The 26,599-nt window shown below is 44.0% G+C and overlaps 1 long non-coding RNA gene across 1 annotated transcript; it reads left to right on the top strand.

Moving 5' to 3' along the window:
• The first annotated feature begins 608 nt into the window (after positions 1-608).
• LOC115567903 (uncharacterized) lies at positions 609-21,233 on the top strand. Its single transcript, XR_003981293.1, has 3 exons — positions 609-702; positions 1,934-2,015; positions 21,177-21,233. It is a non-coding gene; the product is annotated as an uncharacterized LOC115567903 (long non-coding RNA).
• The last annotated feature ends 5,366 nt before the right edge of the window (positions 21,234-26,599 follow it).

The raw sequence follows: 26,599 nt of genomic DNA, 5'->3' as shown, positions 1-26,599 counted from the left end.
CAGAAATTAAAGATGAAATCAGAACTATATTTAGGAACAAGTCGTTTTCTTCCGCAGCTAAAAATAACTCGCTCATTTGTTTTTTAAATGCCAGTGCATTATTGCATTTACATGAATGTGCACACACAGTTCATGCAAAAGTGTTGTAACTGATGTTAATCAATGCCTGTCACTCATCCGTTTTATTGATTGCTTGAGATAAAGCCAATTTTCTCACGTTGATAAGTCAATCTTTTGGTCTATAAAATATATAAAAAAACAAATAATAGGAAAAATAATTGCCTCAACACCAACTTTACTTGACACTGCTTGTTTCGTGTGATCAACAGCTTTAAACTTTAAAAAAATGTTCAGTTTACGGTCACTTCGAAAATCACATAACAAAAAAAAGTAGCTATCCTCTCGCTGAAACTTGAGAAGCTGAAACTTGTTTGACAAATAAAAGCTTATGATTTTAATTTCTCTTGATAGACTGATAAATGAAGTCACTGTTTCAGCTTTACTGGAGATTTCAAGCTGTTTCAATGACTGTGCATTAAAGCTTGGGATTCTCCACATTCCCAGTTCCATTGAACTACCCACCTTATGCCTTTGCAGTCTGCTTAGGACTTCTGCAAAAAACTAAACTTGTGTGTACAACTAAAAGGTGGAGGAAGAACAGAGTTACGTGGACGATACTCTATGCTAGATGTTTGTTGTCAGGTAAGAAACTCAATGCAAACTTGATGCAACATAGCAAACATTAGCTTGCCATAGACTTGAATCCACTAACATCTAACAAACACTACTCTCATTGTGTATTGCCATTTCTCATTGAGGCTAACACTATTACAAAATCAAAGACAAGACTTCAGATGAGAAGTCTGCTAGTCTGCCTCCAGCAAGCTAGCAAATTTGGCATGTTGCCTGAGCAATGTGGCACCACCTCATGATGGAAATAATGTTAGACGTAGGCTGATTCATTTCTAAATAAAGCCTCAAGTTATCTATGTAGTTACCTACAACTGTGTCTCAGTGTTAAGGAAAAACATCTTAGCAATCACACCCAAAAATGAAATCTTTGCTTCATATTTGTTGGACAAGTAATGCTAACCACAAAAACAAGCAACATTTTAATTATTCAGGCAGCACAGTAAACATTAGCTAGCCATAGCCTTGAATCATTAACATTTTGCAAACATCCGACACTACTCTCATTGCATGTTGTCATTTGTAATTTAAGCTAAAGCTTACACTAAATACATGGATGAAACTCCAAATAAGATATTTGCTAGCTGCCTCTAGCAAGCTAGCATGTGATCTTCCTACAATTGCTGCTCATTGTTTGGAGAAAAACACTCTACTAATCATGCCCAAAAACCCAACATTTTCTGTGTGCGTGAAAAGGCAAGTAAAAAACTTTAACATGGATGCGCTCTTTGGTCAATGTAGCTAACGCTAACCACAAACAAAAACAAGCAAACACATGTTATTTGTTGATGCGACACAGCTAACTTTAGCTAGCCATAGCCTTGAAACCATTAACATTCTACAAACATCTTACACTATTGTCATTAGTATGGTAATTTTTGATTTAGGCCAACACATCCAAACTAACACTGAGACAAAACACATGGACGAGCATCTCGCAAAATTGGCCCCTTGCCTGGCACCCCTTTAGATTGAAATAATTAAAGACAGATTTTTCGAAAATATAATTCATTTCTATATGAAGGCTCAAGTTATCTCTTTAGTTCTTACAGCTGCTGCTTGATGTTAAGAAAAAAAAACATTGAACTAATCACGCCTTCGAGCATTAGAGTCACCGTTCGCACGCTCAGATTTGAAATGCCTCGATTCTACAAGGCCTCCTAAGTGTTTGCACTCCTTTTAAATATACTGTGGAAATGACTGTTTATAGCCTCCGGACTTGTGTCTCATATTTCTCCCCCAGGTAGGAATTGAAATGGGCCAGAAACTCTCGCTTCATCTCTGTGGAACGTAAATGGCTTCGAGCAGCAGGAGCCGACCTCCAGGTGAGTTTAACCTGTTAATGAGAAATCTTATGGCACGCGCTACAAAGAGCCGTCCTCGCTCGGTTTGGTTAAGGTTTAAGCAAGCTTGACTCAGATGAACCTGTGTTCGTGGACGACTGCCAATTGGAACTGATACAAAATTTGACTTTGCTATCACGTGCTCATGCAAATTTGAGATGCTTTGCACACATATTGTTGAAAGTATTGGGTTTTCTGTGTGTTTACAGTCGAGCTTAAACAGTTAATCAATGAATAAGTCGATTAGTGACGATTCAGACGAGCGATTAACTGCAGTTTTCTGAGCAAAATGGACAGAAATCCATTGGTTCCAGATTCTTTATTGTTCGGACCGTTAAAGCGATCAAATGCAAGTAATTTTCAGACGTGTTGCAGACAAAGTGATTAATAATCCGCCGAATAATTGATAAAGAGAACACCAATGAGTGTATTCAGTGTATTTATATGCACTGTGCTTTTACCTTCTGGCATTCTTGTCCCCCCCCCCCCCCCTTTTTCTCTATCTTCCCTGTCCTCTGTCTTCTGTCTACTGTATGTAAATGTGTCATGGAGGAGACGTTTGGGCCCTGCCTGCTGATTTATTCATGATATGACTTTTAATATCATTTACTGGGACATGGGAGTCTGCATCTCAGATAGGCCTGCAGGCACATTTGTGTGTGCCGGCGTGCATGTGTGTGAGACAGGAAGAAAGAGAAACACAATGCACTTAAACATGCACATGTGTTTGTGTACTGTACGCGTGTGTGTGTGTGTGTGTGTGCAAATTGGCACGTGCATGCGTTTCGTCTGGGATGAAATCGTGACAAATTGGGTTTGTAACAAAGCGTGTTTGGGCCGGTGAAGAGGTGGACTTCATGATGATTGCCTGTAATAGGGTTGTGATTGAGTTATCGGACAACAGTAGGAAGTCTTTGTGTAATGGGCAGTCGCTAGCGATGGGGGCCGATACCAATCTGTTAAGCAGCATAGGGTGTGGAGAGGAATGTAGGAGGAGGTGTCTAGTTTCTGTGGTGGGTGACTGTTTTGTTGGCCAATGTGCATGCTTTGCCTGTGTGTGCGTGCGTGTGTTTGTGTGTGTGTGTGTTTTCATTTTTGATTTATTGCTACGTCTTCGTTGGTACATGTTCGACCGACACAGTAGCATAACCGCCGAATGTTGCAAAGGCAGACGCAAACCTTAAAAATCAGTTCAGCTTCTACTATATGTCGAAATCCAGTTTCCGTGTTTTGAATCTCACTCCTGGATGGATGGTGAGTTTAAAACAAAGAGATCTTCCATGTATGTTTTTGCCGGTTTGCTCCATATGTGTGCAGCGTTTTTTTTTTATTTTGTCTAACCATACCTATTAGTGACTATAATTAAATGATGAGGAATAGGTGGGTGGATGGAACAGGAGGCAGACAGAGAAGGGGGCGGCTGGAAAGCGTGATTTAATTTGGTTATGATCTAATTTGCTTTGATTAAAAATGTATGCAAATCCCTCTCAGCATAAGGGATCAGCGAGGAGAGGCGACACCTCTCTCTCTCGCTCTCTCTTCTCTCCCTCTCTCTCTCTTTCTCCCCCCTCCTCCTCCACCATCTCTACGTCCTCCCCCTCCTCCTCCTCTCCTCTGTCTGTGGCCACTAATGTGAGATGTGTGAATTGGAGAGTGTGTACATGCGCGTGTGCGTCGTCGGAGGTGTGCTCTTTTTTTTTTTTTAAGCGGGCCAGAGGAGCCCACTCATAACGGGTGTTACTGCAACTCATATCTGCTGGCTGAGAATCTGCTACAGGCTGGCTCCGGGTGTGGGGTGTTTCTGCGTGTGTGTGTTTGTTTGGCCTGACCCTGTCTGCCAGCGAGCCCTGTGTAGGAGTGACTTTGCCAAGCCGCCCATGTCTCCCAGAGGTTGATCCTCCCCACAGCCCGACACTGAAGGTCATGCTGCTGAGCACAATCTCCTCTCTTTTTTCCAGTTTCCTTCATCGTTTCTTCGTTCCTTGTTGATATTTCTTTCTTTCTGTTGTTTTTTTCCTTTCATTTCTATCTTTTCTTTCGCACACAAACACACACACACACACACACGCACACACACACACACACACACACAGAAACACGGACTTACCCCCTACCTCTGTCCTCTGTGCTCCCGGCCACTGACAACCTTCAGCCGTAGAAACAAGCCTTCCACACACTCTACACATGAACCTCCACTCTTAATCTTTTTTCTCTGTGTGTGAGCGGCTATTCTCTATTTTGTGTGTGTGTGTGTGTGCATGTGTGCTTCTATGCCATTGTGTCTGTATAAGGAGGAGGGGGGGGCATCTAGGTAACTGCATCTATTTGCATGGGGGCTCAGAGTATTCATGTCACTCTCAATTTCTCCCCGACTCCGCACCCTCTCTCGGCCTGTCACCACTGCCTCTGCAAGTTTACTGTAATGAACTCTGGTTTGCCTCCGTGCGCCACCTCTCCTCTCCTCTCCTCTCCGCTCTTTTTTTTTTTCTCTCTCTCTCGCTCTCGCCCCGACTCCAGCCAGCCAGGCAGCCAGCCAATCAGACGTTTAATCAGACATCCAGGCAGCCAGCGTGCCCATCAGTCATCCGGCTTCAGTCGGCGTGTGAGTCGGTTCGCTCGACAGCTGTCACATCAGGAGGACGGATAGTTAGTTGGTCAGCATCACCAGGCTGGTGAGTCAGGGCCGAAAGTTCTGTTGAGTCAGTGATGGTTAGATTTAGACATCAACTACTAAGCAGACCAAGTTAGACCAAGTTTTATTTCAAACATACTTTGCTTTTAGTGCTTGAAGTGGGACATCACACAGGGAGGAGGGTTTTATTGGATGTAAGGGTTTCAGTGCTGAGCCACAGTTTGCCTGAAGGTCCTCTTGAAGTTCTCTCTCCTCCGAGTCTCTTTTGCATTTTGCATTTTCCTTCTATTTCTCGCCTTTTGCTTGCAAATTCAAGCATCATTTTTGGGAGAGGATATGGGTTTTTTTTTTTTTGGTTTCTTTGTTTTATAGATGTCTGTTTCTGGTTTGGTACGGAGAGGAATTCTTTTTTTCTTGTCTCAGTTTTTTAAATTTGACAGTTGTCGGTGTAGAGATGGGCAGGAAATGGACAGGAAAAGAGAGACGGACGTGATTGTGGTGATGAAGCGCCTTAAAGCTTGGGTTTGTGAGCTACTTTACGAGCATTTCTTGCAGAATAGATCTCTTAACATCCTGACAGCAATCAGTAAATCAAATGCTGTGACAAAAAAAGAGAAAAGAAAAAGCTGGCACGGGCCGTTCAGTTATTTCGTCCAGCCTTGTCTTGTCTAGCTACACGGTACACAAGCCAGCTCGTCGCTCTAGAGTGTAGCCAGAATCTTCCAGTGCTAACATGCTAACTGAACACGGTTTAGCACTAACAATAACCTCAGTCGTTTTTTTTTAGCTCATTATGCTGATATGAAGTGTTTTCATGCATGTTGAATGGGAATTACGTTTAGCGATGCTGCGCTCACAGTACACAGACCCTAAGCTGAAGAATGAGTCGCTGCAGCAGTGACAGATTCTCGTTTAGCAGCTAACCCAGTTAGCACAAAGCACACGGGCACAGCAGCGAGCAGCAACTGCCTAGCAGGGGGGTGTTTTTTGTCTGAGGTGCATTCATGGCAGCTGATTGTTTCAAGATGTGACACGATTGTGGCATTTAAGAGAGTCTTTTATTTATGTATTTGTCAGACTAAAAGAGTTAAGAGAGCTTGTTGAACGCAGCAAACTAGTTGCTAACGCATCTCATGGCTGGCTACAGGGCAGACAGTGTAGTCAGGTGGTGTGTGTTCATGGGCGCGTTCCCAATGGCAAGCTTTTTGTTTTTTACTTTCAGTACAGACTGCAGCCACCCTTAAAAAGTACACACTGTGGCATGCGGTGTGCATACTTTTCGGACGTACTACTTTGTCAACACAGTGGGCCTTGAACATTCACCCTCTTGCTCCCATATTCATCGCAGCCCTAGCACGAAAAAAGAAAGTAGTACTAAGGCTTATATGTGCCTTAATCTGTAACTGCCGTGTCAGTCATTCTGTCAAATGAGCCGCCAAATGTTTATTTTTGCGTGGCGCATTATGACGTATGAGACATATCTTCTGCCGCGCGCGGGACTGTCGCCGGAAAAGCACGCTGGCCTGCATACTGCAAAATATGACTGACTGTAGTTGGATCACCTGGTGATTTTGGCGTGCTGCATGTCACAAACTTCATATTGGGACAAACTAAATCTTTTTCTCGAGTGCTAAATAGTATTGGTGGTGTGGATGTTGAGCGCAGAGCATGAGTTTTGGAGGGGTGGCAATGAAGGATGGACATCTGATTTTTTCTGTCAGATACTCCAGTTCTCCAGTTTTACAAACCCCAGCTTTAATCACATCTTTCCACTCACTTTGTTTGCATCATCTCTGAAACTGGCTTCAACCCCCATCTGGACACACAGTCCGCACGTTGTTCGATGTGATGCTTTCCAGTTGTTCAGACGAAAAAAAAAAAAAAAAAAAAAAGTGTTAATATTGATGAAAACTCTTGTGTGTGCTGCTTCAATAATGTAAAACCGCATCCCCGAACTTAGCCGGACAGATAATCAGTCAGTCAAGTCGGCCCGTCTGCGCTTCGGTAAATCAATTTGTTTACTGAGTCAGTTGGTCAGTCAGTCAGTCAGTAACTCAGCCATTCACCCAGTCAGTCAGTCAGCTAAGTCAGTCAGGCTGTGTCTGCTCTCTTACATAAGCAGGGCGACAGATGCTGAATCATGAGCTGCCCGCTGGAATGCTCTCTCTACCCAGAGGGTGCCAGGAGGGAAGACAGCGTGCACACACACACACACACACACACACACACACAGACACACACACTCACACACACACAGAAACTCAGCTAACTGTACGCATTCAAGCAGAGATCGTGCGCACTCATCGGCACGCGCGCACAAACACACACATATTGCATGCCATGCACTATTTCACATGAGACTCACTCCTCATGATTGAACTCCCGAGGAGAGATAGTCGAGGAGAGAGACAGAAAAAGAAGAAGAGAGACACGGGGGTGAGGGAGAGCGAGAGAGGTGGAGTGTGAGACAGAGAGAGAAAGAGAAAGAGAGGGAGAGAGAGAGAGAGAGAGAGAGAGAGAGAGAAAAAGGGAGAGAGGTTTGCAGATAGACTGACAGTGAGAGTTCAAGAGAACGAGAGAAGAAAGGAGAGTGAGATCTTCCCTCAGCTGTCTGTGAGGGTTTTGATGTGGTTTAAAGGGTTTTTCATGTTACGCAACTTTGAAGGCGAAGCGTTTGATGTTTAGTTTGCTAGTTTGTTAGCTATTGGATTAATCTCTCTTCCCTCTACCTCTCTTTCTCGCTGCAATTTATCTGATTAGTGCTCGGGGCTTGCGTCACCCCTGTTCTTGCCTTTGTCTCGAAACGATACTCAGAAGGGTGTTTTTCAACGCGTCTTCAGAATCTTGGCACCTATCATCTATTTATGGGAGAAGCAATTGAAACTGGAATAACGGTCCTATTTGCCTGCCTGTCTAGCCCCTTCAAAAACACGACTGAAATGCTGATGGAACAATGACAACTATTTCTCCCTTTTTTTTTTTTTCTCCCCCCCTCTCATCTCCCCGTTTCTCTCACTACCTCTTCCAATCTCGCCTCTCCACGTCCCCTCAGCATGGGTGATTCATTTGTCTCCAACACAATATAGCACAACATGGGCTCGCCGCCGTCCATATTGCCACAATGCCTATTTGTCGAAGCGCCGAGGATTTCGTAAATGTATTTCCACACTCCTCTCCTTCCAGCGTTTTCCTCCTCTGCCCTTCGTCGTTTTTCCCTCCTTTCACTTATTCCCGTTCCCCTCTCCAGCAGCAAGCACACACACTCTCCCAGTTTCTCCCCCCCCCCCTCCTCTCCCTCTCTCTTCTCCATCCCTCTCTCATCAGACGAATGTAAGAATAGAACAGGGGAAGCCCTCTCACCTCTCCCTGCACGCCGGCTAATTAGCATATTCATGAGAGGCGCCATAAATTATACATGAGATCCGGAGGGGAAACAGAGGCAGAAGAATGAGACGTGGACACACATTCTCTCACACACACACACACACACACACACACGCACGCACGCACGCACGCACGCACGCACGTGCACAGCCTCCATGTATGCAGGTATGCACACACACAAGTAAACACACACATCCGCACCTCCTCTTCCTCTCACACCCTCTCTCAATCACACGACGCAGACGGAGAGATACAGACAGGTAATTGGTGAGAAGGACTGTGTGGTACAGTACATTGGCGGTGTGCAGGGGGGAGACGGCGCGCACAATATTGAAAGGGAGAAGTAGAAGTCACTCTCGGTCGAACAGGAAATGCAGTGCACACGCACGCACGGCGCTTAGGTTGGCTCTATTTTTCTCTCCACACTCGAAGGTAAGAGGGTTTAGGCACTTTGAGGCGCTAAGTAAGGTTAATGCAGCTTCGGGTTAATGCTGAAAGGAAAGCGTAGAATGGAGAGTGTTAAATTAAGGCAGATATTGAGGTCACAGGTTTACATTATCACTAGGATGAGGGAGAAATGAGAGGCCAGAAGGTCCCTGAGATTATTCCAAAATGTGACATCCATATAGCAGAAAGATCAGCGTATGAACGGGCGGGTAAGAAATGAAAACGTCTCAGGTTCTGCTGCTTTTTTTTGTCGAGCAAGAACCTTTAAATTATGTACCATCCTTCAAACTATACCATATTTGTTTTAAATCCAATTAATGTGTTTTTCTCTCTTGCATGATGGATATCCCAATTTGGAGCCAGACTCTGACTCAGCACGCTGACGGATGACTAAACATCGTTATCCACATATATCAAATTTACATACGGGCCAAAATAAATGCAGTAAGATGAAAGCAGACAGGAGGCTGGAATACGTCCAAGACGTGTGCTCTTTTCCGTGACACTCAAGAGCTGCGATGGTAAACTTTTGGTTGTCAAGATTATCAAGAGTGCAAAAACTAATCTCTAAACAACCTGCAGTGCCGACCTTTTGTCTACTATTTCTGGCAGTGACAGTAATTCCACAAACGCTGTCGATGTGCTTCCGATGCTATATGTTCCAGCCTTAATCCAATGTGCTCTGTTTCTACAGTTCATCCGTCCTTCAACTCTGGATAACCAAACTTTGTTGGTTGATGTAAAACACCTCCCTGCTGGTGCGTTAGCGCAGAGAAAGTTACCACAGACTTAAAAACTTCAGCATCCTGTGAAATACAGAGATGTTTATCTGGTAGTGAAAGGCTTCATTAGCATCGTGTGAGTGACATAGTGATGTTCATTTATATGTAAAAGTCCCGTACTGCAGTCTTAATTGTATCAAGATATGATTTAGAAAAAGAGTTGTGATCGAGGTGTTCTTGGTGTGAATAAAAATAATACTTAGAAATGATTGTGACAAGATATGTTTTTATATTTGACAAGGCCTTAGACAAACAGTTGTTTAGATCATCAATTCATCTGTGGATCATTTTTCAATTATTCAAGTATTTGTTTGAGCTATGAAATGTATCCTAAAGCCCAGATGATGACATCGTATATCTTGTTTTGTCCAATCCAAACTTCTAAAGCAATTATTATTATACAAGACAGAGAAAAGGCTGCAAACCCTCAAATTTTAAAAGTGGAAACCAGACCATGATTAATCGAATAGCAAAACAGTTACAGATGACTTTCCTGTCAATTGACTTTATTGATAAAACGAGCAATTGTTTGAGCTCTACATCATGCGCTCCATTAGACATCTTGGAGTCCGTTTTGGCGAACATGCCCTCATGAAGAAATGCTGAGGGGACCAAGGCAAAAACTTCCAGGGGGCCCCTCCAACCAGCGCTCATCACCATTATGTTGTAAATAATCTGACATTAATGTACAAAAATCATTCCTATTTTCCAATATGAGTGGCATGAGAGGTCCCAAAATTCTTAGGTTGCCCCCAAATATTATCCTGGCTGTGCGCCTCAGACAAGAAGAGATACAAGATCAGCGCCTTTTATTCAGTTTGCAAAATCCTTTGTTTATTGGTAGCAATAACTATACTGAGCAACAGGCTTTGCTCTTCAGGAATCATGCAAGCAGTAACATATATATATTGGCATTTGTTCCAGATATCAAATTGAAATAAACAGGCACGATATACTTATTTCAAAAAAGCTTATCTACCAAATAAACAAACCAAGACTCTCTCTTTACATACATCCCAACCTGTCCCTGGTGTCAAAGTGGCTGGAATTTAAGATTCTAATACGCTTAAAGAAAAAAAAAAAAAAAAAAAAAAAAAAAAATATATATATATATATATATATATATATATATATATATATATATATATATATATATATATATATGCAGAGCAAAGAAATGGCAAGCAGCTCTTACACAAATTACACGTACCGGCTGTTAATTGCTTTCCATCTGCATTTAAAAGCCTTGGACTTGCCTCAATACCTTTCTCAATACAACCGATTTCATCTGTCCTCTTTCAAACTTGAATCGTATATTTGTCGCCTAATTTGCACTTATAAGACGAACAGGAAGAACTGTAGGCAGATGACGGTTTGTTGAATAACACCCTGATACCTGCGAAAATGATACGGCGGTCATAATTCTACTTTATTTGCATTAAATAATGTGCTTTTAAAAAGCTTTCAGGAACTGAGCGGATTCGATTCGGAGCGAGACGTGCTGCTGTAAGTTAATGCTTCACCGCGCAGATCCATACGGCGCTCTTCCCGCCAGGATGACAAAAGTTACGCCGAAGCGACGTGCACGTGTAGAGAGACGGGGTGGAATAGTTTGCTGCTAAACATGACAGTATGTTAAAAGTGTGTGATGTTATAGCTAAAAGGTTTCCCCCTCTGGCTTGCATAATGCTCTGTCACCCTCGTAGCTGAAACCCACATTGTAGTCACCGGCGGCGGGGATCCTGCCATACATGCTCAAGTGCTCAAGACAATTAGCTGATTCTGGGTGGTTTGGAATCTAATTGAAACACAAGGGATTGAGAGCGATTGAGAGATGCGCCTCTCCGGTGTCGATGGAATATTCATGAACATGTTCCCGAGAATCAACCGAGTTCTTCGGCGTTCGCCCGAGAGGATCTGCTTTCTTTTATCCATCAATTTCCCGATCTAGAAAACAGGCTGAGGATGAATTTCCCTCATATATGTGTCATACAGTGAGTTTGTATGTGTGAGGGTTTACACGTGTTGTAAGGTTTAGCATGAATGTTGTGTTGCGCCGCATGGGTCTCGCAGAACTGAGAGAATACGTCAATATATGTGTGCTCGTCTGCAGGCGCGCGTGTTGCCGCGAGCGCGTAAAAAAACCCCTCTGCTGCCGCTTTTCGCTCTTGTGTAATAAATTAAGGAGTGCATTAGGAGTGCAAAGAAGGTGCAAATTAAAATCAATCATGTGAAGATCTGGCACTGAGACACAACATTTCGACACAGACTCCTCGCCAGGCATCTCATTCACAATGTGAACAGCACATCTTTGCACTGAAGCCGCAGACTGCAACAAAAATTGGAGCCCATCAAACAACTGAGACGGTTTTCACATCAGAAATTGAGCCTTTGAATATCTTGAAATGTTTCCTGAAAGGTCCAGTGTGTGGGATTGAGGAGTGGAAATGGAATCTCGTATTCATAATTAAGTGTTCATCTGGGTTCACTGTCCTGTCTGTACCCGGACCTATGATTAATAAAACACTAGGAGTATTTCTATTTTTACTGGTGCATTGGGTTTCTAGTTTCTTACAACCTGTGGCTTTAGTAAAAAGATGTGTCGTTTCACCTTGTGCATCTTTTTATCCGAAACACTGTGTTCCTCAAAAGCTCAGGTGACTTGTTATTCTTTTTCACGCACTAAATTGGCCTGCACAGACTTCTGCACTCCCTAATTCTGTTGATTTCGTTGTTACGGTTAACGATTCAGGATGTCCTGTGGGGCAGACCAAGTGCTGTGGCATACAGCTCTCATTACTAAAACACTTAATACATACGCAGATATCCTGACTTTCAGTACCTAGAATGGCTCAAGTTTCCAAAAGCGCCGGATCCTACATTTCCCATCATGCAAGTTATAGCATATCAGGTTAGACCCGGCTGTTTGCTGTCTTGAGTTGTGCAAAAACACGCAAGGATGAAAACCCAAAATGCGCCCAAAACGATGATCACATGTCAGTTAGCGAGTTAGCATCGCTGACGTCACCTTCTTCCTCGCATCTGTTTTGATATTTCTGGTTTCTTTGGAGCGTATTTGTACTCGAGAGGCGCTTTAGTTTTCACCCCGAAAGCAGTTTTGCTTTTTTACATGAATATGAATAACTAATTTCACATGTGCTAGCGTGTGTGCGCCCACGTCTGTGGTGCAAATGTGTGCACGCCCGTGAGCGTCTGTGTGTGTGTGTGCATGTGCTTCTTCTAGTGCGGGTGGCAGGAGCTAATATCAGATTACAGATGTAAATTGGCAGAGTGGCTCTCTCTCATTATCACTAATAAGACTATGGCCTCGCTCTCTGCGCCCTCTCTTTTCTCTCTCTCCTGCTCTGTGGTCGGCTAGATGAGAGAGAGATGAGCTGATAGAGAGAGAGAGAGAGAGAGAGAGAGAGAGAGAGAGGAGGGTCGCTGCAGCCGTGTTCCTGAAAGCAAACGGTTAAAAAGAAAAAAACGGACCACATGTTCATGAGATGACACACACACACACACACAACGCTAATGTCAGACATCACACTGCAATAGCAAAGCAGAGCTCCAGCCTAACTTCATCCAGAAGGAAAGAGCTGCCTCTGAAAATGTCACAAAAGGCGACTAATGGTCCTCGTCTGACGCTCTCATGAGATAAGGTATAGAAAACTCTGTCGCTCCAAACTCAAGCCTCTTTCTTTCCTTTTCTGCTTTTTCCCTCTCTCTCTCTCTCTTGTTAGCAAATACTGAGACATACCGTGCGACGTCTTGCGCTATTAAAAGAAACACGCGCTCGCCCACTCCCTGTGTTTCTTCACCTGCCTTTTGTCTTCGTACACAATTAGTACACATGTGTGCGCACCGCCATTCTTCACACATCAGTCCAAGGACAATACACCGAATGAGACAGAATTATTTAAAGCAAAGGCAGGAACTAACGCTTGACATGCAAGCTAACGCTCAATTACTTTCTCAATGCTCACTGTCACAAAGTTCACGCAGATCTCTCTATCGTGTATCTGTGTCGCCGTAGACGTGCGCTTAGATTTACGATCGCCGAGCAGTTCTAATGGCACTGTGGAGACGCAGTCAATCACGTAGCTGATTGGATACAACGAGAGACATCATCGCGTGTCACTTTGAACACATGTGCTCACATTTACTGACGCAGAAAGGGGAGCGCTCTTGCACACGAACTTTCGACCAGCGTGAAAACACGCGCAGAATTTCTGTTTTTATCGCGACGCGCAGCGCCGGCGCACTCGATGACTGCAATAACGTTGAATTCTTTTCATCTCTGCCTCTCCTTTTACTCCCCGTCTTGCTTTGTCTCTCTGTGGACCACGTTCGTTCAGTAATTACATTTCAGCCATTATTCTCGGCTGACATTTCTGTACAGTTAATCATGCCCATTTTGCCATCACGCACAGGTCAAAGTGTGTGTGAATGAGAAGAGGGTAAGCATGAGAGAGAAAGAGAGAGAGAGAGAGAGAGAGAGAGGGAGAGAGAGGGGGGAAACCTAAAAGGATGAAATTACATGTGATTCATGCCTGCCTGCCTGCCAGGATATCTGCCGCACGCTCTCCACTACATGTGTGTGCTTGCATCAGCTCCGCATTTGCATGTATTATCATCTTCGTTTATCCATCTCGAAAAATGTCTAATTAATCTCTCCGTACATGTATGCGTGTGGTACATGTGTTTGTTTGCGTCCCCACTCGCACGCTGTCGCGGCACAATATACGCCCGGAGTAACGATGTGTAAAGTGATGATGTGCAACCACCCACTGCCACCAGGAGGGTCGCAACCCTTGGCCTCGCCTGCACCCTCGCATACGCTCGCATTTGTGCGTGCGTGTGTGTTTCAAGCCAATCTGGCTGGCGTCTGCTCACTCCTCTATTCACTGCAGGCCGTCTGCTGTCTTTTATTTCTGCTTTAATGACCTATAAAGGGACTGTTACTTTTTAAATAAACCATAAAGCAAGGGTCATAAAAGGGGAGTGCAATGCTGGGCACAGGCCAAGCTCTGAGAGAAGTGTGTGTGCCTCGGTGTGTGTATGTGCGGGTGTGCGCGCGTTTGCATATGTTGCCAATGTGCCACAGTGCACCGAGCTAAACCCGCAGCCAAGCGGATATCGCAGTCTGACGGAGCTCTGGAGCTTTGGATCAACTGTGTGTCAAATGTAAGTCTGTAAAATGATAAACCTACATAAAGTGGTGACCTTGCTTCACATGGAGACGAGTGGGTGGGTGAGGAGCAGGTCCAAGGCTAGAGCTTTTTGTTTTTCTTCTTCCAAGCCACTGTCTTGGAGCTGCTGTGGTGGGTGTAGAAAGAAAAAGCGAGCCTGGGGCGGCTTCTGTAGCGCTTCGCACGGTGAATAAAACCCCTTTACAGCAACTTGTTTCGCGGAGGACTCTTTTATATTCCCACGACCGACAGAGGAAGCTTATGAAAGTGCTTAGAGATGCTGAGGAGTCGTTGAAGCAGGTTCAACCAAGCACTACTGACAGTAATATATGGGTCTTAATAGGTGCATGCTGGTGATATCTGCAGGAGGTGTAATTTCAGTAATGCTTGTGACAGAATAAAAGAAAAAAAAAAAGTTTAGGAAACAGTAAAGCGCCTGTCTCAGAAGAAAGGTCTTTGCACCATGCATATTTACGTCTTAGTTAGAGGAATGTGTGGGTGCAAGTCATCGCTCCCTGTCTCTTCCCCCCCTCCTCCTCGTGCGCCGCGATTCTAAAGCCAAACATAAAAAAGGGGGGGGAAAAAAATAATTGCCCATTTTAGCAGAGTGTAACGTCGAAAATGTGTGTCGCTCATGCAGAGCTTCAAACGGGCTCGGCGAGGAACAGAGAGCAAATCTTAGCACGCCGCGTTTAGGACATCAAACGGGCCGCAATCAACTGCTTCGCAGAGAGGAGGAGGAGGGGACAGGAGGGGTTCGGAGGTGGCGGCGGCGGCGGCGGTGGGGGCTCATTTGCTTTGACGTTCATGCACTACTTCTTCTCCCATAAGAAGAAGTTTAGTTACTTCAAGCATCTATCGAGAGAAAGAGAGACGCGCTTGAATGTGAGACAAGGTGTTGGATGGCGGAGACGTGTAGAAGTGGAACAAAAGAGGTTATGGCAGAAGGTTTATGTGGGTTACGATGACGGCTTACGCAGGAGGCAGGAGGATGGACGAGCGGCGCAGACTGAAATCCTCAACTTTTAGAAAACGTTTCCCTGAGATGTCATCATCTGTTTGCAGTCTTTTCATAATTAGGCAGGCCGTCTTATTTCTTCCACGCAACTGACAAAGTAGACTGATCTAACTGTTGGCGGGAAAAACTCATTGTGTTAATTCAGAAAAGATGAAGGGCTGGAGAAAAAAAAATAGAAATTTAACAGACTGTGTTTACAAATCTATAACATCAAGGATTCAAACATTGCCTCGTCCCCAGAGCTGCAATTAACAATTATTTCATTTTAATTAATCTACCAATTGTTGTTTTGTTTTTTTACTTTGGGGGATGAATCATTTTGTCATTTAGTCTATGAAATCACAAAATGGTGAAATCGAGCCGTCAGAACTTCTGAGAAGCCAAGATGGCATCCTCGAAATGACTTGTTTTCTAACATTCTGAGGCTGAAACAGAGTCAATTTATGGGGATGAAAACAAAACTATAGCAGCAGATCCTCAAATTTAACACGGGGAACTATTGACTAGTTGACATTTTTAGGTATGCTAGCCACATGGCTCCAGGGATGGCCACAGTGGTCTCTAATCACTGATGGATTATCATCCACGACTATTCTTTCAATGCGACCAAAGATTTATACATTATCAAAGTTTTCACACATGATGTATCTCAACATCCACATAAGCGGTTGGCACAAAGCTTGAAATTCAAGGTTAACTTGTGCAGTACTTTGGTTTATCAGCCTCAGCTGTGCTTCATGGATATCACAGCGTAACTCACATGGCGCTACGTTGTCCATGATAACAACAGTATCATGATACTGCGATTGTGGAATAATTGATACATTACATAAAAATCATCTTAAGATACATCCCAACATCTGTCTAACTAATTAGAAAACACCCCTAAAAAGGCAAAGTGGAAGAATAATGTATGTATTGGCGGCATTGTGGTGTCGGTTAACGTCTGCCATCATTCAAACGTATTTAAACATGGAGGCCAAACTGCCGGAAAGCAGAGCAGTTCTGTCATTGAAATACTTAAAGGAAGGATACAACATCTCACCAAATTCTTTTAAATGTGTGTAAATTAAGCTTGTAGTGTCAGGTAGTAACTCTGGTAGGTCGAATTAACAGTGGAATCCATTTAGAGCTGCTGCGTGTTTTCATTCAAAAATCCGTTTATTGGTAATTTTATCGCGACAGGAAGCAACAGATTTAATGCAGCACCGATATTCTTTCCCACACGCCCCCATTCGTGTGGAGAGCTGATTGGCACATGTTAGCAAGCTAACACGCAAAGCTGAGATGGTAAACGTGGTAATCACCTGTTAGCACTGTGAGCATGTTAGCGTGCTGATGTTATATGTAGCTGTCGGGCTCTCATTCTCATTGATTAAGAATGTAGTTTATGTTGCGGCCTCAGCTCACCTCCCTCATCCCGTTTCCTGTTGCTCCTCAGCTGTGCAAATCAAATAAAGCATTGAAAATGCAAAAATAATTTCGTTTATTTAGCCTAGTAAATGTCACACGATTGTCAAAATGGATGCGTTTCTGAGAATCCACGGTATCGTCCCTCAAATTCCTTTTTTGTCTGACTCACAGTCCAAGAAAGATGATTTTAAAGATAGACATCATTTTAGAAAGCCCCACACCAGAGAAAAACATCAAATCTTCCCTTTATAACAATGAAACCAGTGAATGGTTGACATTTATTACAGATTCTTGCTTAAGCATCAGGGTTGTCAATTAATTTTAATTTGTAAAATTAGATTAGTCGACTACTCGGCGGATGGCTTCAGCAGCTCCACATAAATACTGTCAGCGTATGTCACTCATATCGTTGCCGTTTCACTATTTGAGTCGATGCGTCTCGAGCGAAGAATGTGTACCTGGTAAGGATGCGTTGACATTGTTTGACATTGACATTTTAAAAAGACCGTGCTCGTCAACACTGCATTTGTCCTTCGCAAAATTCAAATCACAAGTGTTGGTGCGGCTCCTGTGAGGAATGTTAACACGGCGGACATTATTTACGGAAAACTGCCGGACGGATGTTTTTCCCTCATTGTGACAAATATCCGCTGCCAAAAAAAAAATAACCAAATATATTCCAAATGTCAAGGTATGCCTTTAATTCCTTTTTGAAATGCAGCTTTTTTTTTTCAAATGCTACAAATTTGCCCTTTTTATGGGCACTGCCACGGTGACAAGCTGTTTGTTGCAAGCTGTTCTTTTAAAATGCAGACAAAACACGCGGGGAGAAAGCCTTTTCCTCTAGATGCTTACTTCGGTGTAACAGTCTTTCATTTCGTAAACCTGCAGTAGATTGACAGGCTGACAAGCTGCAATAAAGTGTTCTTTGATCCTTGGCGCTCTCAGGGCTGCACTCCGCTCATTTCTAGTCTTCAACTTAACTTGTAACTTTTACATTACAAAGATCCGTGCCTCCAATCACCTCTTCAAACACGTCATCTCTCCGCTAGTCGCACTGTATTCCTCCTCTCCCTGCCTCACCTCGCCTCCCTTTCTTCTGCCAAGTCGCTTTGTGCCTTTCTCTCTTAATGTTAATTCACCTGTGATCTTTCACTGCTCTCCCTCGCTCTCCCAGCTCTGTCTTTCTCTCGTTTTTTTTTTTTTGTTCCTCCCCTTCTCCTCTCGTATCCCTCCTGCACTCCTTTTGTCCTTGATTACCTAGTAGTGAGCTCCTGGCTGTGTCTCCCTGCCACTGGGTAATGGACTATTTGCATGCAAATGGCAGTGCCTGGAAAGATTAGACAGGGTGGAGTGGATGGTGGAGGAAGCAAGGAGAGGAGGAGGAGGAGGAGGAGGAGGAGGAGAGAGAGCGAGGAAGGCAAGGAGACAGACAGACTTTATTGAAGGAGGGAAAGGAGGTGGAAAAGAAGCTCAAAAACCAGATGAAAGGCAGGGATGAGTGCGTTCTGCTTTTTATCGTTTTTGGGCTGTCTGGAGGTGTTGATGATTGTCTTCGTTAAGACGCTATTATTGACAGTCATTTCGATGTGCGTGCGAGCATGTGCATCTCAGTGCAGCCGCGTGTTTGTGCGTGTAAGTGTACGTGATGCTCAAAGACGAGAGAAGGAGAGAGAGAGAGAGAGAGAGAGAGAGAAAAAAAGTTTGAACGCCTGTGCCTCAGTATTTGCATGTTTATGTGCGCCTAACTAGCTTAGCTCCGAACTTGGGGAAGATAGGGCACTGCGGCATCTCTATTTCTGAAAAATTAAAGCTGGAGACCAAAGGTTTTTTGTCTGGAGAGAGAAGCCCAGGCCTCGCTGCCTCCTCCCCCCTCCTCCGACTCCTCCAAATAAATAAGAATTTTTGATTACAGTAATCAGGGCCATTAATAATGCAGACGCTGTGATGATGCAGAGGAGATGAAAGATGGCTCTTCTCAACCTTTCTGTGTTAGGAGCGAGGGGAGATAGCTGCTAGCTAGCCGTGCGCATGCACACACACACACGTGCACACATGCATGTATACACACACACACACACACACACACACACACACACGCATGCATGCAAACACTCACCCACAAGTATTCGGCATCAGTAGAGACTTGAGACCCAAAACACAACCTTACAGAAATCTAAAGTTTCAGGGCTATTTTCATCCCCCTCCCAATTATATTTGGTACAACAGTCCCGACTAGTTTTACTCCTCAGAGCAGGGGGGTTACATCGAGGCCATTTTGAGAGATCCTTGATAGACGTTATAGATATAAGACGCCGCAGTGAGTGGCTCTTTATTTTGTATGTTATTTCACAGAATGGATTGGTGATAGGAGAGTTGTGAATTGGATTTGTAGCATCTGATTGTTCTCTTTAGCACTTTTTGAATGCTCCCTCTTGCACCTACCTCTCCCTCTCCTCAACCACGCACACACAGAGGCACAAAATCAGAACATATCACACACCTCATCTTCCTCACTCCCTCTCTGCCACACTCACACACACACACACACACAGTCCTCACACCATGTATACCTCTCCCTCCCTGAGGGTGAGTTGGCAGCAGGCCAGCAGTGGGGAGAGAATGCATAAAGAGCTATTGTGGCTGTTGTCGTTAATCAGGCCCGTATGCTTTCTGACAGCAGCGTGCGAGGAAGGAAGACTGTCTCTCCTATAGCCTCTCCATACACTTGCTCTTCTCCATTAGCTTGCACCAGCCAGACAGACAGTCTCCGGTTACAAAATGCTGAAGCGTAATGGCACACAATATCGAAAGGGAAAAGGGAGGCAGAGGGAGGGCGAGACATGGGAGAGAGGTGAATAGCACCAGGGTGGCATAAAACTGGACGCCCCGCTACCCCACCAGCACCCTGGAATTCACGTCAGTGCCAAGTGCGTGAACGGTGATGAATGAGGGGTTAAACATGGAGCAGTTTGTGCGCGTCTGTCTGCATGTTGGCTGCCGATGCATCTTTTTCCCACCCATTAGCATGCACGTCTGCCGGGCACATGGACATATGTACATCTGGCTACGCGCACGGCCATGCATATGTGCGTGCGCGTGTGTTCATCACGGATCCACAGAGACCATGTCAAAGACTGTGTCTCCTACAGGTGTAAGCCCTGAACATCTGGCCTGCACATTTCAAACGCTCAGAAAGGCACGAGGGGTGGGGCAAAGCCACAGCGGAGGGCTGTACCACAGTCATTAAACAGCGGAGGGCGAAGGGGGTGGGGACCAGGACTGCACCACTACAGCATACACCTGCTCCTCGCACGTCTGTCTGCCCACAAACCAGTATTCTTCCACTATGCGTTCGATGGCCACCCATCGAAATCGACAACAAGCCTAAAAAAGCACACATCTGGAGTCAATCTAGACCGCAATGGTTCATCCGCAGTGAAAGGGGAATACCAGTTTACAGATTTAGATTTGCGTTGCACTGCATTATTTTCATGGAAAAAGGCATCATACCTCCACGTGTCTGCTGGTTGGTTAGTCAGCAGGAATTACACAAAATAAAACTTGGATGGAGGATGGGTCTCGGCTCAGAATAGACCCCCTTAAATCTTAAATCCGCATAATGGGACTTTTTCTCACCTTCTTCATTCAAAGATCAAATTAAATGGAGTGCTGAGTGTTATTTGCTTCCACATATTTACGTGTTTGCTGTAAAAAAAGATCAGGTAGAGAGGGACTTGATTAGTGTTTACAGTTTTGGCACTGAATGTAAATGAGGACCCCCACCATGTAGGCTACTCTGGCTGACCGGGTCAGCAGGAGCTCCCAGTGAAGACAGCCCATTAAGTGATAAGTGGGCTCTCGGCATCCAAGACAGATGGCTGCAAATTTGGTTTTCTTTGGCCTACACTTAGTCAGCTAATAGGACTGCTGACGTTAGCTGCATGACCAAAGGGGCAACTGGTAACCGTCTAACAGCAGCTAACCTTGGTACTGGATGCCCTGTTGTTGAACTGGCCACAGTTGGTCTCGGAGTCGATTTTCTTTTCCCGCACTGGCAAGGTTCAGTTGGAGCCTGGTAAAGTTACGTGGTACGCTATTAACGCTGACTTTAGCAACAAGTCAAGCCATCTGTTCTTTAGGAAACTCTGTAAATCACCGAGGGTTCAGGCAGAGCAGCCGGAGGACATTAGGGAAAACCAGAAAAACATTGTCTCCATAAAATATGATCGAGTTTCTCTCAAATGAATGAATACATTTGTGTTTTCTGCACAGCACCTGTGAGGGCCGGCTAATGTTAGCACTGCGTCGATCACTCTCTGCTGAAAAAGGGTAAGATTGATGGATGGATGGTTTTTGTTATTAGTGGATGAAACTGGTGAGATTTTGTTTAACAGAATGAAGATGCGACTGGATTTTGATATGAAACTACAAAAAAATCACATTTCCTACCATATATAGTTAAGTAAGTGCACATAAGTACATAAGTGCATGTGACTGTGGATGTGATTTGAACATAGTAAAAGAAAAAAGAGGCATTTCAGCTCGACTTTTATTGTCCTTTTATCAACATAATCTTCCGCAATTCAACAGAGATTATGATTCCATCTGCAGTGTTAAGTTGTAACCCTGCATGTGTCCAGTTATTTTTAAATGATGGATTAGCAGCTATAGGTGGCGATACGGGGCGATCGAGTTTGATTTTGAATCAGGCTTGATTGAATAAAAGGTAACTGTTGGGCTTTGGCTGAGGTATGCTCTCTACCGGGTGCCATTCTAGTTGATTTGGAACCAGAAGCTCTTGTGCTGCCCTCTGCTCTCAGGATGTGTTGAATGCAGAGAAGAAACTTTCACCTACATCAATACGTTGTACTGTGATTGTGGGTGACAATAAAGACTCTCCTTCTTAGAAATCAGGAAACTGTAGCTGCTGCATCAGTATCGATCCAGACAGACACAACAAGAAGGAAGTGATTCGAGGATGTTCGACTAAAGAAATTCAGCCAACAAAGAGAAAACGGAGTCACTCAAGTCAGGATATCACCCCATTCAACTGATTCGAACCGACTGTCTTCAGAAAACACATATCACTAGCTAAAAAAACAACATAGGAGGTGTCTCTGTATAAGCCTGCTGTGACAAGACCGCACATATTTTATTCAGAAGCCTTAATGTTGGTTACACGGCCCTTCAGACATGCTGTTCAGAGAGTCTGTAAACTGGTAAAAAAAGACATGTTTTAGAGGGCTGGATGATGGCTTATCTCTTGCCCAGTTTTTTGTGACTTTCCAAAACTGAAAATTTGACAGCAATCCCCACTTTCTAGAACGACTGGCCAGGTGTGGGAAGGTGTGAAAATCGGCAGAGCTCCAAGCTCATTCTCTGTGCTGGCAGCGCGGAAGGTGTTGCACTTTCACAAAAACGAGAAGGGAAGTGACTGAAACCTGAATCAAGTTGTGAACAGCAGCCGCGACAAATTATTCCTTCAGCTCCCAAAAACTGGTATTAAACACATACTAGAAAGATGCAACTGCTGGTGTGTTATCTGTAAATGTGATGTTTCATGTTCTGCAGCTGGCCTTTTGATCTTGTGTTTCACTGACTACATTTACATGCGCGCTAATATTCAACACTTTCTCCCTCCCAAGGGCTTTACCTACACCCCCTCTAGTGTCAGCTTTGCACACGAAGGGTGGTTCTGTCAAGGTAGTAATAGTAAAAACGTTGCAGTTTGGTTACATTTAAGCAAAAATGACCAAGGAATCGATCATGCTTTTTATAATTAACGTTGTTTTCCAAATGCAGCACTTTCCGACAGCAAGACATCTGGCAAACGCAATGTTTTTCAGGTAGCCATGCTGCAGTTTGAGAGGCTGGAGTAGAGATGCATGCAAAAAACAGAAGCCCACATTTGTGGTTGGAAGAAGAAACACACCCACTTTTGAGCGTTGTGAAAACTTCAATATCAACAGATTTTTGGTTATCACAGCTTTTCAGAAACTTGGTTAAATGAACGAGGGAGGATGGCTGTTCGTTAATCAGAGTATGCATGGCTTCATGTTTACAGGGATGTTAGTGGCATATTCATTTTCATTAGCCGTGTAAACAGCTTTTAGCTTCAGGAATACTGCCTTTCTCTTGATTAAGGGCAAAAGCCTGAAATGTTATGTGCATGTAAATGTAATCACTGACTACATCACTGCTCCACCGGTATGGCTTTTTTCTTGCCTTAGCTTCAAAACACCTTTTTGGACACGGTTGATGGTTCGGATGTCGTGGTTTCGACTCGAAATCAGAAAATCGATTGAAATGAGCTTTCAGTTCCGATCGTCAAAATCAAAAGCAGGACTGTTGGTTCTCCAGGTATTTACTTTTTTCTCCGACCCTGCCAACGACGATTCAAACATGGCACAGCTAGCTCACCTGTAGCCTGCACCTGCACTTCCACAAAACATATTCTGAGTGCATGAAGACAATCAACTGACTGGTACTCGTCAGGTAGAGTTTATTTTCTTTTTCAGAGATCCTTTATGATTCATTTGGAAAGAGGGTTTACCTGCGACAGGTTTGAGATAAGGGACATTATATATTATACTTGTCTAACCTTGCCATGTGAAACACCCCAAGCATGTTTTTAGGCCAACAGTCTGTTGATTTTCAAAATACCCGATGCTAACAATAGCATAGCAGTCAGTGCATAAGTATGTTGTCACCTGTGGACGTTAAGTATTTGAAAGTGTCATCGAGGTTGTGCGAGCTTTCACACTCTTCATGATCAGGCACTCATGTGATAAAAGATCATCTGTTGGCCGTAAATATCAAACGACCATATCAGTTTATAAATAGTTACGATATACTCCACTGTGTCTCTTTATATACGGTAGTAATGTAAGCCCAGGGCGTTAACAGCATGTCAGTGGTGATGTAACTAATGCCCATTATTCTGAGGCCAGTAGTTAGCTGTGGACAACGCTTGACCTCAGTTACATCATCTCCAGTACACATACACAGCATGAATTTACACATGGATAATGGAAGCACAGTGCAGTGATTTAACATTCACACTACGGGCCCTTACATGTCAGCACACATCAGCCGGAGTCAACTACGCTCATGGTGTACGTGATTCACATGACAGAGCGGAGAATTAGACTCTCAGCGTGGGTCCGTAGCGTCGGTCACGTCGCCTTCAAATGACTCCGGGTGAGTCGGGTTGAGAAGGGGCACGCGCTGCCGGCCTCTCAGTGCTCGCTCTGCCGAATCTCCCACCGAGCCCGCGCTGGTTTTAACTCAACCTGCCTGGAATTTGGCTCATAGTTGCTTCAGTTGTGATTCAGACTGATTCGGACTGGACGCCCACTCATTTTACCATCTGTTTTCATCTGACAGAGAGTCACTTTATCCGACAGCGGAGTCTCTCCGCCACGACTCAGCATGAATGTGCCGGTCCAATCTACTTCAGTCACAGCCCGCGAGTCGTGTTGCATGTCATCTGATGCCTGCTGTGCCTGCAGATGCCAGGGCGGCTACCTCTGTTGTAGGATGGGGCACAGGTCACCACCCCTCTGCCACCATCCGTCTCTCTCTTCCCGTCTTTTTTCTCCTTTTTCCTCTCCTTCAATCACTCCATCTTACCTGCCTCACCTTCTCCTCCTCTCTCTCTCTCTCTCTCTCCCCCCCCCCCCCGCCCCCTCCTCTTTTTCACTCCTCTGCACTGACACGTTAGTCGAATCTGCCCATTATGCGCTTCGTTGGCCATGCATTGCTTTTTATATCTGGCATAAAGCAGTCAATGACACTGAAAAGAGAGAGCACGTGAAAAGATAAAAAAAAAAAAAAAAAAAGAGGTCCTCCTACGGATAAAGGAGTCTCGTGGACCCTTTAAATGTGAGCATCTAAGAACAGGCATCAGTCATCAGTGTCGCTGTTTGTTTTTCCTGAATGCTTCCTCGTCATTGGCGCATGCAGGATAAGACAGACAGCCTGTTACAATAATTATACACTCTGCAGTGCGGCCTATCATTTGGCACAAAAGACAGGAGCATGTGTCTCAACAAGAGCACGCCAGAACTGTTTTACATGCAAAACTGTTGGGCCCCTTAGTTCTCCGGCTTTATATAAACACACACTGACCATATGGACAGTATTTACATATTCATTTTTTCATTTTCTGGTCATGATAGAGCTGTTTTTCATTTGGAAACACGGATCTGTAGCAGGTAAAAACCCTCATAGGTTGCTTTGAAAAATATTAAATATGAGGACTTGCTTTTGGTAAAGAGATTCGGGTATCATATACATACAAGTCAGACATTTTAAATGATATCCACCCCGACCAGCACCAGATAATGATCATATTTACAAATTGAAATATATTTGTAGGCAACAAATGGTGAATGTGTTGTTGATTTGCCTGAGTGATAACAACCGTTTGCTGTAAAGTTGCAACCAATGTTTATGGTTATAAAATGTTACCTATTTGTATAATAATTTGCTGGTGGGCCTGGATATCATTCATAAATCTCCGATACTAGCATTCCATACTAATGAGATGAAAACTAGCTTGATGACAAAAATATTCCTATTTTGAGTCACAATTATATATATATATAGATAAAAAGACGAAACTATGAGATAAGAAATAAAAATAGTAATGATGTTAAAGTCTTTATGGGGTAAAAAGTCAAAATCATGAGGGTAGAGGTCAAGATTTGACTCATAATCTTGTTTTTTATCTCTTAATTTGAGAATTGTATCTTATAATTTCTCTCCCATTAATATGACTTTCCATGGGAGTTTTCATTGTTATCAGTTTTATTGTCTCTAACTGTCAGAAACGGGCTTCCATACAGTACTTCAGTTTCAATATCAAAACAGTGCTTTGTTTTTTGTAGCTCAATGTGATTATGAAACACACAGCTGTCGATTACTTGTTATTTACAACATTTTGGTCCTCAAATGCTCATCAGGTCAAATTCAGTGGCATAGATAATTATATATATATATGATATATAACATTCTTTGTTAAATTTGTCTAGAATTTTAATTCAAATCAAAGAATAATCCGACCAGGTACCCAATGCTATCCGGCACTGTCAAATCGTCACCACCGTCAGAACCATTAAGTCTGAATACTCTCTTTCAATGCCAAGCAGTCTGACGGCATGGCTTCTAAATTTCGTTCCGGGAAGCCAGTGGCCGAGCTGCTGGAGGCATAAAAGCAATTCTGGATCCTGCACAGTGTTGCAACTTTTTGAAATATAGGGCTTTGGCCGCGGCTATAGTTGCCTGTGATGGGAGTGAGCTGTGAAGACTATAATCAGTGTCAGCTCACACAGCCAGACCTGACACCGCACACTGTGAGACGCAATATCTTTCCCTGACGCGCGCACATGCACATCCAAACACGCATATGCACACACTCTCTTTCTCAATCTGTCTCTCTTTCTCCCCGTCTCTCTCCATCTCACACCCACACTTTCTTTCCCTCTTTCTTCATCTCTCTTTCTTTCACACACACACACACACATGCACACACGCACACACACACAGATGGATGCTCGGTGCCATTACAGTGAGTGACCAAGCACACAGGCATCAGTATAGGGGGGGAGACTGGACAAAGAGATTGTCACTCCACATTCAATGTGTTGAGTGTGTATTGCTCTCGCCCAACATGAGGATGGCAGGACTTGTGT

The sequence above is a fragment of the Sparus aurata genome, chromosome 17 (genome assembly GCF_900880675.1).
Source record: "Sparus aurata chromosome 17, fSpaAur1.1, whole genome shotgun sequence".
Classification (NCBI taxonomy): Eukaryota; Metazoa; Chordata; class Actinopteri; order Spariformes; family Sparidae; genus Sparus; species Sparus aurata.
Note: the sequence above shows the minus strand (reverse complement) of the source record. Positions and strands in the feature narration are given on the sequence as shown.